Source organism: Metopolophium dirhodum, chromosome 1, assembly GCF_019925205.1.
Source record: "Metopolophium dirhodum isolate CAU chromosome 1, ASM1992520v1, whole genome shotgun sequence".
NCBI lineage: Eukaryota > Metazoa > Arthropoda > Insecta > Hemiptera > Aphididae > Metopolophium > Metopolophium dirhodum.
Genome location: NC_083560.1, coordinates 113,907,397 through 113,913,396, shown reverse-complemented (window position 1 = coordinate 113,913,396; position 6,000 = coordinate 113,907,397).

The window sequence follows — 6,000 nt, the reverse complement described above, 5'->3', positions numbered from 1 at the left end:
AGTGGAGTTATCATAAAAAAAAATACCAATAAAAAATATAAACGAATTTGAGTAACTAAGCCACTAAGGTAAGTTACTTGTTTAGGAACATAATATTAACTGAATTAAGTTAAAAGTTCAGTCCGAATTTTCTTAAATTACTCACACAGTCACACTCATATATACTATTATGCTATATTATGCTGTACTAATTAGTATTTACTATTTAGTAACTTGTAGTTAGTACTGATAAGTTTGAAGTTATGGTGTTAAGTAATGGTCAATGACTGATCCTCACCAGTACGCTCTACTGTATTGTTGTACAGTAGGTGTTTAGTTTTTCAATGTCATGGTTTATTGTTTGTGTGAATTCAATGATATAATATCATTGTATATAAATGTATGATGATTGATTAATGATTATGAGTGCAAACAACCCGTCAGCCAATATTACTAGATATATGGACATATAAAGCAAAATATGGTATCATATTAATTAATTTAATTATTGCCATAAACGAATTGCGGAAAAAAAGCCCACGGATAAAAAATCCACCGAAAACAATTTAAATATAAATATATATATGTATAAATATTGGTATAGGTAAATGTAATAAATATTATGATACATATATTATATATTATATAAGTTTGAAATATATAATCACAAGTAAAAAGGTGGGTAATTGGATGTCGCTCTGCTGTACAGTAGGTTACAAGTGGGTCACTGTAATGGATGTTGTTAAATTTGAATTCAATGATATAATATATAAAGAAAAACGGTTCTGAGCGAAAACGGTCAGCCAGCCTATGATATTAGTAAGTATATTTGATGATATTAAGGTGAATAATGTAATTTATATATAACATATTTACGTAGAATCTTGTTTTAAATTGTTAATGCTTAGCTTTAAAAGTTGAGCATTTTATACATTTTAAACTACCTACAAAATAATTATTAAATTTTTAATTTGATAAATGTTGTCAAAATTCGAACTTTAAATGCTTATAAAAAAACATTGTGCCTATGTATTTTTAATATTTTTCTACTGCTATTGTAACAATATATCAGGAGCCTTATTGCATTAAATTTTCACGTTTTTTTACCCAACAAATAAAATGTTATTGATATTTATACAAAAAAAAACTAAAAAAATTGAAAACTGACAATGTTGTAAACAGTTCAAAATAGTCAAATTATTTGGAAATTGTTATGGTGTATAGAAAATACTAAAATAAACATTCAGTGAAATTTTAAAGTATCTACAGTCATTTGTTTTTTAATTACAACAAAATAAGAAAATCGTTACATGAGAAATCGAGTGAATATCAAATGTTGTAAAAATATAAATTTCAAACAAGAAATCTTGTATTACATTTTAAAATCTTACATTTAAAAAGAAAATTTTTTATGAATTTCTAACTCAAAATAATTTGCAAATTTTCGTAATTTTTACGTATTTTGTCAATATTTGAACTTTAAATGCTTATCAAAAAAAATTATGACTATGGATTTTTAATTTTTTTCATATGCCTTTGAAACATGATACTAGGAGCCTTCTATTAAATGTTCAAGCTTTTTTAACCAACAAATAATATTTTATTGATATTTATAGAAAAAAAAACTAAAAAAAATGGAAACTGAAAATGTCCGTAAACAGTTCAAAACAAATGAAAATGTTTTCGTGTATATAAAATGCAAATATAAACATTCATTCAAAATTTCATGTACCTACGGTAATTTGTTTAAGAGTTGCGACAAGTGAATCTCGGCGACGGCTATCGTTATAGATAAGCTTATAATTTTAGACGTATGATATATATATATATATAATAATAAATATAGATCGATGCAATGAAGTTAAAAATAGATGTGTAAAATGTAAAAATAATAACAGTTCCTAATGAACATGATCACAAGGAAATATATTTGGTATTATTGGTTATTCGTTAATACTATTTATATTATTGATTTATAGCTATACAGTATACCCGTATACCTGCGTATCACAAATTATATTATAACTTATAAGTATACGCATCAACCAAAAACTGGAGAAGTCGTTATACGCCGTATACGGTATACCGCGTATACGCCCAACTACACCACTGCTTATAAATACTAGTAGTAAAAAAAGGTGGGTAAGTGGATATCGATCTGCTGTACATTAGGTTACAAGTGGATCACTGTAATGGATGGTGTTAAATTTAAATCCAATGACATAATATCATTGTATAAGAAAAACGATTCTGAGCGAAAATAGTCAGTCAGCCTATAATATTACCAAGTATATTTCATGATATTATTGTGAATAAAGTAATTTATATACTTAAGTGGAGCCTTGTTTTCAATTTTCAATCCTTAGCTATAAAATTTGAACATTTTATAAATTAAAACAGAAAATTATTAAACAAAATAATTATTAAAGTATAAATTTGATAAATTTTGTCAAAATTTGAACTTTAAATGCTTATCAAAAAAAATTGTGCATATGTATTTTTAATATTTTTCAACTGCTATTAGAACGATATATCAGGAGCCTTCTATTAAATATGCACGCTTTTTTACCCAACAAATAAAATTTTATTAATATTTATAGAAAAAAAAAACTAAAAAAATTGAAAACTGACAATGTCCGCAAACAGTTCAAAAAGAGTCAAAATATTTTCAAAATTTTATGGTGTATAGAAAATGCTAATACAAACATTCAGTGAAATTTTCAAGTATTTAAAGTCATACGTTTTTTAATTACAACAAAATAAGAAAATCGTTACATGAGATAACGAGTGAATATCAAATGTTGTAAAAATATGAATTTCAAACGCTCATAAAAATTTAATTTAAGTTTCTTGTGGACATTTTTTTTTTAATAAAAGTAGACAAACTTATGAGTAATCTTATATTAAATTTTCAAATCTTAGATTTAAAAAGAAAATTTTTAATGAATTCTCAACTCAAAATAATTTTCTAATTTTCGTGATTATTCCGTATTTTGTCAAGATTTGAACTTAAAATGCTAATGACAATGTCCGTAAACAACTCAAAAAGAGTCAAATTATTTTCAAAATTGTATCGTGTATAGAAAATGCAAATATAAACATTCATTCAAAATTTCATGTACCTACGGTAATTTATTTAAGAGTTGCGACAAAAACCAAAATCGATTTTCTCAAAAACAGTATTTGCGTAAAAATTCCCGTTTTTCCTTAATTTTTCTTTTGTTTTTCACGTCGCGTTTCAAAACTACTTGGAAATTTTTACTTATGATCTCCCCCTAAAGTACCAACTAGATTTACTTTCCTATCAGAAAAGTTACAGATGAAGAAAATCCAAGCACTTTTACTATCCTAAAAAGGGATGATAGACACAAAAAAAAACACACATCATTGTAAAATCAATACATTCATCGCTTCGCTCAGAATCTAAAATAGTAGTATTTATAATCAATGGTATTACGTATTGGTGTAATATTATTAATATTCTGTGAATTTCTGTGAATATTCAATATAACAAGTAATAACTATTATTATTAATTAATATAATATTTTGGATAACTATTACTTATTCTTTTTAAATTCATTTTTACAAAATGGAATATTTTTTAATCTGTGGTTTAGGATTAAAATTAATTTAACGTGACAATAAAACAAATTAACTCATAGGACATAAGTTACTAAATACCTAACACGGAAAAAATAGGTGGAATAAGTGGATGTCGCTCTGCTGTACAGTAGGGTAGGATATTTTACATTAAATTTATATTGTTAATACATATTAGTTATTAGCCTTGTATTACATTTTCAAGCTTTTTTACCCAACGAATAACATTTTAATGATAATTAAAGAAAAAACAGCGGGTAAGTAGATGTCGCTCTGCTGTACAGTAGGTTACAAGCGGGTCACTGTATAATGGATTGTATTAAATTTGAATTAAATTATATCATATCATTGTATACGAAAAACGATTCTGAGTGGAGACGGTTTGTCAGTCTAGGTATTGTATATTATAATTATATTTTATTATAGATTGGAAGTTGAATTAATATTATAAATTACAACAAAATACCTAACTAAAATCGTTATTTTTATTCGTTTCTATGGTAATAGACAAAGCGTTAGAAATTAAAATCTCATTTTTATTGGTTTTTTTGTAATTTATCGGTGGTTTTCCCCGTGGCAAAATAACTATTGAGAAAATCGAAAAATGACCTCTTTAAAGTACCATCTTGATCCAATTTGCTAAAAGATGAGATACAATATGTTGAAATCAAAGTACTCCTTCTGGTAGAAATTTTGTATACAGGATGAAAAAAAAAAATAAGTAAACACCATTGTAAATGATGGGCCTAAATCATGTTAACAGCCTAAAATTGGCCACTAATATTTGTGATTTTTAAGTAAATTATGTTTGACGTTTTTTACCTAGTCATTTTTTGCTGTATCGTTTTTTAACTGTCGCTTTTTTGTAGTTTAAAAATATTATTTTATACTACATTCATAACAATATCAAAAAACATAATAATATCATGAAATATACTTGAAATAGACTGATATACTGATAGATTATCTCCACTTAGAATCGTTTTTCGTTAACAATGATAAATCATTGAATTAAAATTTTGGGCTGGTGGTGGGGTCACCGGCCACTTTTCGTGTCACGTACTATTATTATTATTATTAATTAACAAATTGAAAAGATATTTACGAATATTGTGTATACGAAATAATGTTTATTATTATTATAAGTCATGTGCAATTAAAATTGGTTTAGAGATTGTTTATAGTCCATAGATTTATAATATAAAACATAAAACCCGAAATATATAAATAGCATCTCATGTATTGCTCGTCAGACTTATCAATTGTCATTAATTTCAAACACGTATTGCAAATACGGAAAGAATAGACTGCTGGTTTATTTTTATTTCTCAATGAATAATATTATATTCTGTGGAATTTTGTTTGGGACGGCGGTGGTTATAACTTGCCATCTGGTCTATTATTCGTATTATAATTATAGTTTAAAAATATTTATAAAATTCCGGGAATTTGACATATTTGTTGCGACAGTAATATACTAATATAGGCTAATTACATAAATTAATTAGTATATTATTTTATATAATATTACTAACCGAATACAGAATATTAATTACTTAAAAGTAATAAGTACTAAATAGGAATAATTTATAGTCTTTTCAGAATAATCTCATATATTTTTAGCCCTGGATGTTATTTTACGTACAAGTTGTGCCTCAGATAATGAGAATAAAAATAAAACATTTTCAAACAGATCTAGCTAATTTTCTCCAAAAAAATGTATCTTGTAAAATTGTCTAGATAAGTTAAATTTTTATCTAAAATAAATACTTAGATAACTTATATTTATTTATCTAGATAAGATAAAAGATAAAAATATAATTATCTGGACAATTTATCTAGATAAGTCCTAACACTGCTTATAGTCAAATCTTAAATAGCACAACTCTAGTATTTTATTTAATAAGTACACATTTTTAATTATTTCTTTTTATATTTTTATAAGTTATTCAGTCATCTGGTACTGCAGACTATAGGCAAATAACTGTAATCACAAATAATATTATAAATATTATAAATCGTTATTAATATTTAAGACACTACCTATATTAAGTTATAACCTAACTTATATAAAATTCCTCTTAGAATATACCTATACTAGATTCTATATTATATTGTAATTAAAAAATTATTTATCATAGGGACTTGAAACTTTTCCTTATTACCACCTATGTTCTATAATATTATTTTCTAAAGAAAATTAAATTTTCAAAATATTTATAATAATTTTATGCTAATTAAACAGACATACACCGTTATTTTTACATCGCCGTAAATAATTTAAGTAGGTAGTGATAAGCGACACTGTGACTTATTAACAAACCAATAGGCTACACATCACAACTAAAGTTATGTTATAAATGCAAAACGATATGATTTATACTTTATAGATCTTAGACAGCATTAGACAGCATTAGACA